The sequence below is a fragment of the Scyliorhinus torazame genome, chromosome 11, assembly GCF_047496885.1.
Source record: "Scyliorhinus torazame isolate Kashiwa2021f chromosome 11, sScyTor2.1, whole genome shotgun sequence".
Taxonomy (NCBI): Eukaryota; Metazoa; Chordata; class Chondrichthyes; order Carcharhiniformes; family Scyliorhinidae; genus Scyliorhinus; species Scyliorhinus torazame.
Genome location: NC_092717.1, coordinates 82,165,467 through 82,178,118, shown reverse-complemented (window position 1 = coordinate 82,178,118; position 12,652 = coordinate 82,165,467). Strand labels below are relative to the sequence as shown.

Genomic DNA, 12,652 nt, shown 5'->3' with positions numbered 1-12,652 from the left:
CATACTTGAACTGTGGGTAAATACAATACCAGCTTTAACTGAAGACCTTTGCCTTGTCCTAACCAGTTGCTGCACTCATCACATGGTGAATGTCTGTGTTGCAGGTTAGTGAGCTCTGTGCTCCTAGCTAGCTGCTAATCTAATGAGCGGGAACTCCAATGTCCCCTGTCTTTATAGTGCGTGTGCTCTCACTGGTGATTGGCTGCGGTGTTGTGTATGCTGATTGGTCTCACTGTGTGTCCATCAGTGTGTGTCTGCACCATGATATACTGGTGTATATTATGCCACACCCATCCAGTCCATCTCCAACCTGTTCCTTCCTGACATTTCATCTTCCACTTTCACCAACTCTAGACTCTTGACCCACCAGCAGTCGTACTTTCACAATTTCCACTTCTTCACTTCAGTTCAAAGTCCATCTGATGCTGGAATGTGATTTTCCTGTGAACAGACTCATTGGTTCTTAACTCTTTCCAGCTGATTCCAAGGACCTTTCATCAGAGTCACATTATATATAGTTGACGCTTGCACTCATGCACCACTATCCCATGCCATTAATTTTGCAAGTTGCTTTTTCAAGTACATGCCAATGTCGGATGCCCTCCATCGAGTGGCAATTATTATCCTTTTTTTGATTTCAGTGTTTATAGATATATATACATAGAAGATAAAAGCAGGAGGAGGCCTTTCGGCACTTCGAGCCTGCTCCGACATTTATCACAATCATGGCTGATCATCCACCTCAATAGCCTAATCCTGCTTTCTCCCCAAAACCTTTGATCCCATTCGCCCCAAGTGCTATATCAAGCCATTTCTTGAATATATTCAATGTTTTAGCATCAAATTCTTCCTGTGGTAATGAATTCCACAGGCTCATCACTCTTTGGGTGAAGAAATATCTCCCCATCTCTGTCCCAAATGGTTTACCCTGAATCCTCAGACTGTGACCCCTGGTTCTGGACACACCTACCCTCGGGGACATCTTCCCTGCATGTACCCTGTCTAGTCCTGTTAGAATTTTATAAGTCTCTATGAGATCCACCCTCATTCTTCTGAACTCCAGCGAGAACAATCCTAACCTAGTCAATTTCTCTTCATAAAACAACTTTCTATACCTATTTGTACGCGCTTTGGATTCCAACATTTTTAAAATTCGATCTTGGGATGTGGACATCCAACCCTAATTGCGAGGGTGGTTGTGGGCATTCTACTTGAACCCTATAGTTAATGTGTTGGAGGGACACACACGGTACTGGGAGGAAGGGAGTTCCAGTATTTTGAGCCAATGATGGTGGAGGAATGAGGACATAGTTCCAAGTAAGGATGGTGTGTCGTTGGAGGGGAGTTTGCAGGTGGTGGTGTTCCCATGCATCTGCTGACCTTGTCCTTTTAGCTGGTGGAATTCATGGGTTTGCAAAGTGTGCTTTATGGAACCTTGGTGAGTTGCTGCAGCACGTCTTGTAGATGGCACTCACTGCTGCCATTGCACGTCGGTGATGGAGGAAGTGAGCGTTTGATGTGGTGGATAGAGTGCCAATCAAGTGACACATTGTCACTTGAGGGGTTTCAGTGATGATCATTTCATTGAATGACATGGGCAGATGGTTGGATTCTCTCTTATTGGAGATGAACATTGCCTGGGGTTTGTAAGGCATGAATGTTATTTGCACTTATCAGCTCAAATCTGAATGTTGTCTAAGTGTTGGTGCGTATGGACATGGATTGCTTATCTGAGGAGTCACGAATTGTGCTCAACAATGTGCAATCACAAGCGACATCCTGGAACTGAGATGATTGACATCCAACAATCCCAAACATCTTCCTTGGTACCATGTATGATTGCAACCAGCAGAGAGTTTTCTCCCTGACGCTTATTGATTTCAGTTTTGCTAGGAATCCTTTATACCACACAGTCAAATGCTTCCTTACTGTTAAGGACAGTCTCTCTTACATCACTTTTTGAGTTCAGCTCCTTGTCCATGTTTGGACCAAGACGATAATGAGCTCTATGGCCCTTGTGGAACCCACAATGAGTGTCAGAGAGCAGGTTATTGTTAATTGCCACTTGATAGCATAGTTGATGACCTTTTCCATCACTTTAGTGATGATTGGGATTAGACTAATGGGATGGTAATTGTCTGGGTTGAATTTGCCCTGCTTTTCATGGATGGGACATATCTGGATAAGTAGGGCCGCTGGGAGATTGGAGGGGTGATGGGTGTGGTCCTGGAAAGGAGGAGATGCAAATGGGGGCTTGGGGGGGTCTGAAGAGGGGGGACCCCAGGGACCCCATAGCAACGTGTCCTCATTTGAAAGGGGGTGGCGTAGTGCCCATATGTGTGGGGGGTGACATTGCCCATGGGGAGGGGGTGTGGGGGACCCACAAGCTCACTTAGAGATCAGGGCACCCTTTCAAAATAACGGCCCAATCTCTGAGTTCAGCACCCCTGTGCTGGAAAGAATTCTACGTGTGGGCTAAACCGGTGAGTAACTCGCCCGGGACACAAAAAAGTGTAATTGAATAGCAGTGGGGAACTTGCCAGCAGAGCTGGTGGGAAACGCCCCGTAAAACTTGCCACAATTAACTTTGTAAGTTTTTGTGAGAATCGCGCCCACGGTGTCATTTTGGGCAAGTTTGGCATGGTGATTTGCATCGGCTTTTTTGGCGAGATCCAGGCCAGCATTTACCCACACTTGGTCATTTTTTTTGGAGCTTGGGGAGTTTCTCACTGGTCGATCCCACAATTAGAATTTTTTTCTTCAGTGGGAAGCTAAACTCATCAGCCAGACTGGCTCCTCAGAAATTGGGGCGGCATTTTGAAAATGATATCAAAGTGAGGTTGATGGTCCCCCACACTCCACCCACAGACATTGTGACCCTCCCCCCTGCAGACATGGGAAACACCCCCAACCCTCAACCCCTGAACGGCCCCACCCATCACTCGCAATAGACCCTCCATTACTAAACGTAGCAAGTCAGGTGACTTGCGATCGGCTCGACTCTCAGAACGAAGCCCAATTTCGGCGTCTCCTGCGATGCACTTGGTGCAACGGGATTGGTGCCAGGCGCAATGCGGTGGGAAAATAATGCATTAAATGTGAAGATGGGATTTAATCTCCACAAGCACTGTGTGATGGGCATTCCTACTGATCCTGTCATGCAATGTTCTGTCTGCAACAGAGACATTGGAGAGGTCAAGTAGGCTTTTATATCTTGTTAGTACCCGCATCATCTATGGCAAATCCAGCCTGCCAGCTATGTCCTTTAGGACTTGGCCAGCTCAGTTAGTCATGGTGCTGTGGAAACACTCTTAGCAATGGGCATTAAAGACCCCACCCAGAGTATATTTTGTGTCTTTTCCACCCTTAGTGTTTCTTATAATTGGTGTTCAACATGGAAGAATACTGATTGATCAGCTAAGGGGGAATGGGCGTGGGGGGGCAATAGTTTGGGGAGTGGTCGGTGGTAATCAGCAACAGCTTTCCTTGCTTATGTTTGAACCAATGTCAAAAGACTTTATGGGGTCCACGGTCAATTTTGAGGACATCCAGAGAGCTCCCTTCCAACTGTACACCACTGTGCTGCCATATCTGGTAGATCTTTCCTGGCGGTGGGACAGGACATACTCAAGGACTTTGCTGGGTAAACCGGGCTGGCTTTACATTGTTGTTTCCAATCCCTTGGTCAATGCCAAGTGGTCTGTCTGGGTCCATTCATTTTTGAACTTTGTCGTCGTTTGGCACAGCTGAATGCCTTGTCTGGCCATTTCAGGGGGCATTTAAAAGTCAAACATATTGCTGTTGGTCTGGAATCATATGTAAATCAGACCAGGTAAGGATGGCAGATTTCCTTCCTTAAAGACTCTTCATGAACCAGATCAGTTTTTACGACAATAGATAATGATTTCATGGTCACCAATACTGAGCATGGAATTGTAGTTGGGGGGGGGGGGGGTGGGTAAAATGCAATTAGCCGTGCCAATTGTCACTATGAATCGTCAGTATGTCTTGTTGTTCCTCTTGTTGTTTCTGATGCTCAACCCAAACTTCAGACTTGACCTTCCTTATTAGTGCACTCAAACAACCAATCTTCATGTGCGATTTGAGGCAACCCTGCCCTGTCCTCATGGACACCCCTGTCACAAGAATTACTGGAATACAACCAGAGCCAGCAATCCTGGCTGATTTTTCACTCTCTAACCAGGAATCATGGCATCAATCATCAGTTGGGATTTTGATCTGTAAGGATTAACAACTTCATGGCAGATTCCGCTGAGCATTCAGGAGCTCTATCTCTGCATAATGGAGGAATCTTAAGTGGGGGGGGTGCGGTATAGTGGAGATGCGAGAGAGTGTGGGAAACCTGGAACCCATGTGCCTTGGGGTTTTAACTCTGCAGTGTGTAAATGATATCAGCAATATGTTCCCACCCAGATGCCATCCGATTGACAGGCTTATCTTCCACTTGGGTGGAGAGCTGTTTGGAGGAGGCTACGTTAACGTGCCCAATTCTTTTTTTTTCCAATTAAGGGGCAATTTAGCGTGGTCACAGTGGCCCTCAACATCTACGTATCCAGTCCTTTTCAGAGCTCAGTCGGGAATCTGCGTGACAAATGATAAATATAAGAAATTGTCATACTTTATATTATTAAAGCCTAGGTTAGAATGCATAAAGACAGTGAGCTGGATTCTCCGCCTCGTGACACGTGCAACGCGGATTGCGATTGGGCGGAAAATCGGGTGGAAAATTGGCCGAAGCCAAGGTCTGTGCAGGCCGCTGAACCGACCGTTATGTCCAACCCCCCACTTGTGGTGGGATCAGGTTTTGTACGCCAGTGAGGGATACTAATGACCCATTTGCCCACGTGTTTTCCGGCCTGGGCAAGGATTACTGCAGGTATCACCAAATGTGAACCTGGCGTGGTTGCCCTCACGGTGAACCAAGAGGGTAACTCCTTCAGAGAATTTTCCACAAATCCATCCAAGGACCACCACCCCCCCCCCCCCCCCCCCCGCCCCTACAATGCACGACCTGCTCACACGTGCCCTACCAGACCCCCCATAGCACCCCTCCCCCAGATACCCCTAAAAACAGAAGATCCCCCCAACCCCCGAAATAGGGAGACCATCCACAGGGTGTCCCTAAATAGGGAGACCCCCCAACAGGGACCCCCTAACTAAAGGACCCACCCCAGAGATCCCCCAACTGAGTTTCATCAGCTGGTGACCGATGCCATCTTTAAGCACATCAGCATGTTTACCCACTACCAGAAAGACGAGGTGAGCCAAGTGTACAGAGCACAAGCATTTGCTCCAATGGCTGAGTTCCCTCACATCCAGCCTGTAATAGATTGCACTCATGGGGACATCTAGGCGCCAGCAGGTGAGCCGGGAGCTTTTGTAAACACAAAGGGGCTCCACTCAGTCGATGTTCAGATCATCTGTGACCAGAGGACACAGATTCTCCAAGTCTGTGCCTGTTACCCTCGGAGCTCACATGACGCTTACATCTCGCAGCACTCAAAGGTACCATGGTTGTTTGTGGCTGCTGCCTAGACTGGGTGGTCAGGTGGATGTTGGGATGACGTGGGCACAAAATGGGTCACGTATCGGGAGCACAGGAGTTCTCTTGGAGAACAGGAAGAGATACAACATGCAAGAACTGCTCAGTTTCTGTTAAAAACATCCAATGTTGTTAGTCCCTGGTCGTCAGTTATTGGAACCTAATTTTTGACATCCTGCATGATTGGATGGATGGTTCCTTGAAGAGGTGGCCAATGACCCCACTCCATCTCCCAAGAACTGAGGTCGAGGAGAGATACAACAGGAGTCATGCCTCCACAAAAGCAGTGGTGTAGAGCATCATTGGGCTGTTGAAAATGCACTTCAGATACCTGGACTGATCCGGGAGGGCTTTGGAGTGTCATCCATAGCATATCGCCCTCATCGTTGTCACATGCTGCACCGCCCTGTACAATCTGGTTCTGGCAAGGGGAACCCAGTGGTGGCTGAGGAAAGAGAGGCAACTCCACAGGCCATGGAGGATGACTCCAGTGATGGGTCAGAGAAAGAGCCTGGGGACATACAGGATGAGGAGGTCAAGGCAGATGACAGGAACCGATGACCGAATGCCCACCAATGTGTGAGTATCTGACCTGGTGCCTGGTTCCAAGAGATGGTGTGACGCTGGTGCAGGAAAGATATCTTTCTCTGAGCTGAACAGGTGCTCCTCCGGGTCGCTGACAGCTTCTGCGGATGGCACATCTGTGGAAGAAAAGCAAAAGATCTGTAAATTCAATCCTCACAGTCACTAATTACGTTAGGTGGGCTGAGGAGATAATGGAGACCTACTGCATGATGCCGTCTGCACTGGAGTTTCAATGGGCACTCTGGTTTTAACAGTTCAGTTTCTGATGAGAGGAGCCCAGAATGTTTCCAGTACCTGCTGCACACACACCTGTGATCTGCATTGATACCTTCATCTGAGACGCTCACCTCACCATGACCAGAGAAGCAAACTGACCAATGGCACTCGAGCACCAATGTATCCCTCCCATCCTTCAAAGCATTACGACTTGTCATCTCCTGACAGGGAACAATAGAAAAACTAATTCATGCTCCATCTTCCTGGAGATCTCTCCCAGCACCCTCCCCTCCACTGGCCTGGGCATTAAGCAGGCCATTTCACCTGCAACCCCCCACCAACACCAATGCACTGTCTATTATGCTGATATTCCATCCTTGGCAGAGCAGGCTTCTGTGCCAATTGGCATGTGCACTTAATCCCCTGAGCGCACTGGGGAATGGGCACCCAAATGCATTCCTTCGCAAAGGTCCATGCCACCTCGATGCCAACCACAGGAGGCCTTTGAACCTTTTCTGTCACTCATGCCACATGCGGCACACCATGCCATGACAACTATTCTGGGCAGCAACCTCTTCCCAGGCCTTTTTGGTTAGGTGGCCTTCTCTTGTCATTCCTGAGCATGAGAATTTGTCATCTGGCACTGACCTCCTCCATCTGGTCACCCAGGCACTTAGCGGAAAATGGGGGTGGGGGTGATGCAGAGTGCCCAACCAATTTTCCCTCCACCTCCCATGAGTACCAGGGCCAAGGTCATGACTGCAGCACGGGGACAGTTATTGGAATCCTTCCAGGCAGCTTCCTCAGCTTCCCCCTCCTAACTCCTGGCAGCCTCTCCCATTTCTAATACCACCCTTTGTGTCTCCATTGGATCCAGAGCCCTTTGCGTTCCCAACCCCATGCAGTGTAAACCCAACTGGGAGATGCATTGCATGCTGGATGGGGCTTCATTGACCACCCAAATTAATATCGCGTTAACAATGCGATCTCAAAAGGGAGGGAGTTTTACAACTTTCGGCCATAATATAAAATATACAGGGCGGGATGCTCCGTGGACCAACGGTGATATCGTAATCAGCGATCAGGCCATGCCCCGCCCCCTCTGAAATGGCGTCATCGCATCACACGCCGCAAGGCGTTGCAACGGCGTTGGTACATCATCGGCAGGCCCTCCCGCGATGCTCCCCCCCGATGGGCCGAGCTCCCGACTGCTGGTATTCATGCCACTGGCCAGCAAGGCTTCCGAGGGCTGGGGGGACCGGTGAGCGTGGCTAAGGGGTGGCCAGGGGGTGGCCTGTGGGGTCACGGATGGCGGGACGGGTCCGCACACTACTGCCGCCATGTTATACGGCACGACCGCTGCAGGTCGCCGCCGTGCACATGCACAGCCATTCTCCGGCCGCTTTCGGCACGGGAGTCGTGAGTTTCACCCGGCGCCGCTGCTAGCTCCTCACCGGTCCCGGAATCGGTGAGGAATGGCACCGATTTTTCCGCTGTAAAATGCCCACAAATTCTCCGTTTGAGCCGGTACTTAGCTGCTGAAACGGAGAATCCAACCTGCACCGTATTGATTTGCCAGGAATTTTCTCGCGACTTTCACTCAGCAGCAGGCTGGCAGAGGTCATGGGGTTAATCTTGCTGTGGAAGTGAATTGAACAGTATCTGCTGTGAATCAGTCTTGCCCTTTCATACCTAGGTTTTTAATTTTGTCGCATGGCATGTTTTCTGAAAGTACAAGTTGATAATCTCCTCGTGAAGGAAACAGGCTGTGGTAGTCGGTATTAGGGGTATTACGGTACCTAGGTTGAGGCTGTAAGATCATTGGTGTAGGAGGTACCTGAGACAGGAAGATCATTGGTGAAGCCTGCCTGCTGGTTCCGTACCTGCACTGCTGAGGGAAACATCTAGTCCAATAACGCCTTCAATTGTCAACCAATCTCGCTCCTGGAGTCATTGATTGAGCATCAACTTATTGGACAAGATTTTAAAGAATGGAGCTCCGAATCAAGCCCGAGTGTCTGCAACTCAGCCCCTACACGGCAAACTCAGCGGCAACATTCAAACACTGGTTGGCGTACTTCAACAGGAACCTCAGGACGGCCACGACTGCACCCACGGAGGACCAGAAGATGCAAGTTTTTCACTCGAGGGTGAGCCCAAAGATCTACACCCTCATCGAGGATGCGGATGATTTTGAGGCCGCGATGGCCCTGTTGAAAGGACACTACATTCGTCCAGTAAACCAGGTTTACGCCAGACATCTGCTAGCGACAAGGCGCCAAATCCTGGGGGAATCGCTGGATGAATTCTACCGCGCGCTCCTGTTACTAGGTAGGAACTGGGACTGCCCGCAAGTTTCAGCCAGCGACCACACAGAACTTTTAATCTGGGATGCATTCATTGCAGGTATTCTGTCCTCCCAAATTCGTCAGCGGCTGTTGGAGAAAGAGACACTAGGCCTCAAGGAGGCACAGGCCCTTGTTAGCTCCCTGGATGTGGCCTCCCGAAACGCCCGCGCGTACGTCCCCGACTGACGCCCCTGACACTGGCCACCAGTCACACAACCAGCCTTCTACCACCGCCCTCTGTCTCCTATCACTGAGGCAGTTTTGGATCCAACTTGCCACAGTGCCCTGGACCCATGTGCTTTTACCTTCTGCATTTTACTATTACAATTTTTTCTAGTTTTATGAGCAGGTGGGAGGGGGTCAAATGAATTCCCTCTTTTCCCTTTCCTTGTTTGACCACAGCAGGTTTTTTAAAACAGATGTATTTGACAATTTCATGAGCATTTAACTGTTCATGCACTGTGACGATAATTGGCACAATCAGGCAGGTTTTCTTGAGGAATTTTTTTAAGAAAAGAGCATAACTTTTATTCCACTTAATGCAGTCTAAGTAAAAATAAGAATAAACACTCCAATTTTTCTGTGCAAACAAGCACTCAAGGTTTACACACACATGCTCAAAGATTACAGAGCGGGGAGGATAAATTAAGTAATTTAGAGCCCTGTAGAGTTACAGAGATATATACCTACTGGTGGTTGGTGACTTAGCTGACTTCAGGCTGAATCTGGCAGCAGTCCTTCTGCTTTTACTCGATACATTTGCCATTGAGATAGTTTAACATTATAGATGGTGTTATGATCTTAGCTGCTGTTATAACTGGAGGGAAGATTCTTGAATGGAATCCTGGCTGAAAAGACCATCAGGGGGATTCTCCGTCGGAGGGATACTCCATTTCATCGACAGCGCACCCTCGCCTCCGGGTTTCCCGACAGCGTGGGCTGACCATAGTGGGAAACCCTATTGGCCGGCTGCCGGAATGGAGGATCCCACTGCCGGCGGGGGGGGGTGGGTGGGGGGGGGGTGGGGGTGGGGGGGGGGTGCTGCACCGGAAAACGGGCTGGCGGGACGGAGAATCCCACCCCATATCAATTACTTTTAAAAATAAAATATGGAGAAACAGAGTCACAGGACCGCTAATTAGTTTCAACAAGAAAAAAACATTCATTAAAAATGAAAAATTGGATTATTATACAATACTATTTTACTCCCCGCTTATCTTAACAAATACACACATATTTTAAGATTGACACGGATAACAAAGCACATGTTAATCTGCAATGATCCCAGTAATACAAAGTCCTTTTTAGCACATAGATTAGCTGTGGTCAAATATATATTCTTCTCTGAATCCAAGCGAATTCCTGTGGATTTTTCCTTAGAATCCCCCCAGATGACCATCACCTGAGAACTTCCAAACTCCGCGCCCAACAAACATGCATTAAAATCTTCTTTCACAATAATGCTTTCCATTAGTGGTTTGCACTTTGAAATCCAGTCCATGTTTTTAAATGACTCTTTTAAACAAAGTTCACAATCCACTTTTAACAACAAATCAAATATCCAGGGTTTACCACTTCTCCTTTAATATTTTTTTGTCTTAACTGTTGGACAGACTGTTCACAATTTCTTTGACTATTGATTCCTAGACTATATTAAGATGGCAAAAAACTTCTGATTTTCCTCTTAAGTATGCTTTCCCACTTTAAGTCTGGTGACTGCAACTGTTTCTTTAACTCAGAACACTTTGTTTACTTTTCCCCTTGAATTCTCATGAACAATACCTTGGCCTCTGTTCTCTTAACTTAGACTTCTTCAGACATTCATTATGTCCCAATTTCTTCATTATCTGCACTATATCTGGTTCTTTGGGAAGCCTGAATCATTGCAGCTCCTGTCCTATTCTGCCATTTGTCAGGCAGGTTGAAAGATTTTCACTCCCCAGTCTCCTGCCTCCAACTGCAAAAAAATTCAACTAAAAACTAAAACTTAATAGCCTTACTACTTTAAAGGCCCCATTGCTAAGCAACCACTGCTACTTTGGTTACTCTTCATGCCGTAAGCCTTTCTAAACACAATATAAACACAGTTGGAATTGAAAACAACTCCCCCACATATGAACACTTTTGTTCAGCATGAATCTAACTCGAAGGTTTAAACCTTCCAGGCACAGAGATGTTAAATGATACCTTATTTCAAATCTTTACCAGTATAAATCCCTTAAAAGTATCTTTGTTTTTCTACCAACAGATGATTTATCTGTCTTCCTGGAGGCAACAACATTGGCCTGAGTTATGTTTAATGTCTCTACTGCAGCACCTGGAAAGTCAAAACCAGCAGGCAGATTTCAAAAACTTACAAGTTGGATGGGAAGAGCAAGAGAAAGAAGGAAGAAAGCAATTTGCTCAGGGTCTTGTTCCTTCAACATCTCAGTTATTTGCCCAGTCTGCAGAGAAAGCCGGTGCTTAAAAGATGTGCTTCTCACATGCTTTTCTCTCTCCAACAGCCCAATGATCTAAATAAGGTCATAGCTAGTATTCCTAGTCTGGTAGTCGGTATTAGAGGTATTACGGTACCTTATAATGCTGGAAGACCATTCGTGTAGGAGGTACTGTTTTCATTGGTTCAGCCTGCCTGCTGGTTCCGCCCAGTAAGGCGGAATATAAGAGCCCGTGTCTCCCCAGCAGCTGCCTTCTGTACCTGTGCTGCTGGGGGAAACATCTAGTTTCAATTGTCTTTAAGCTAGTTTCAAGCCTTCAATTGTCTCCAATCTCACTTCTGGAGTTATTGATCGAGCATCACCAATTGTAACTTAAATCATGGCGGGGAATCCCTCTTTCAGTCAGGATCCTATTGTCCAAGTGATCATGTCAAATGTTTTTTCTCTATGTTTCTGAGTACTCAGTTGATTGTCTGGATGCGTTCCGAAAGGGAGATGGCTCCCATTGATCATATTTCAAAGTTAGCATTCCTGGTGTGGTTTTATGGCTAGATGGGCTTCATTTCAATGGTTTTTAGAATATAGCAGGTATAGTGATGCAAATGTGCAGCTATCTTTGACTATGATCCCAAGTCACTGGAATGTGTCTTTAGTTTATTTTAAGCCAATTAAGGTTTCTAGCCAATAAATTCAAAAATCTTTTTTTGATCTAAACCATGGCTGATTCACATCACTAGTTTTCCTCAATGTTTTGTTAAATTTTGCCTTGCATTTAATATTTTAGTTTCGATAATTTTGTTGGTATAAATTTTGAAAAGAGCTGTCTACTTCCTCGTATGATATATATTTATTTTATATTACCTCTGACAGTATTTGTAAAATTATTCTATTCTGGCCAGTTTTTCTTTCCTTGTTATGCAGCTCTATTTTATGACTGAAAGAGACACAGAAAATTCTGGAAACTCGCAGCAAGGCATTGAGCAAAAGAGGAGAGGAAAATAAATGTCAGTGTTTTGGACAGTGTCCTTTAGCCTAAAAGATAAACAAGCGTTTAAACAGAATCGGAAAGAAGGGAGCAGTACGGAGGATTTAACTGATGGATCAAAGCCCCAGTTGCTGAGTATATTAACCAAATGTTAATGTGAGATTTCAATTGTTGTTTTTTATATACTGCAGTCATGATCAAGTGTGAAATTAAAACTAAAATGTCTGAAAATACAATAGCACAAACCGGTGACCATGAATCGGCAGCCAACTTTACATTGATGGAATCGAAAATGAAGGTCAATACAAAAGGGGCTGCTGAATTATGTTGACTGGTTTCACACTATTACTGAAGACAATTTGATCCTTGGCTGAGATTCTCTAAAAATGGGGCTATGTCCCCACGCCGGCGGGAAAACCGGCGCCAATGACTCCGGCGTCAACGGCTCCCGAAAGTGATGAATTCTCACCTTCAGTCATCCCCGCAGCTCCAGCCAGCGGGGAACGGCCCGCGTGAG

The 12,652-nt window shown here is 46.8% G+C and overlaps 1 long non-coding RNA gene across 1 annotated transcript in view; it reads right to left on the bottom strand.

The window, feature by feature from the left end:
* The window catches only part of LOC140385997 (uncharacterized), a 161,899-nt gene that overhangs the window by 40,426 nt on the left and 108,821 nt on the right, over nucleotides 1–12,652 (bottom strand). The window contains exon 2 of the long non-coding RNA XR_011933518.1: nucleotides 6,156–6,264. This is a non-coding gene — a long non-coding RNA (uncharacterized lncRNA). The remainder of the gene's footprint in view (nucleotides 1–6,155; nucleotides 6,265–12,652) is intronic.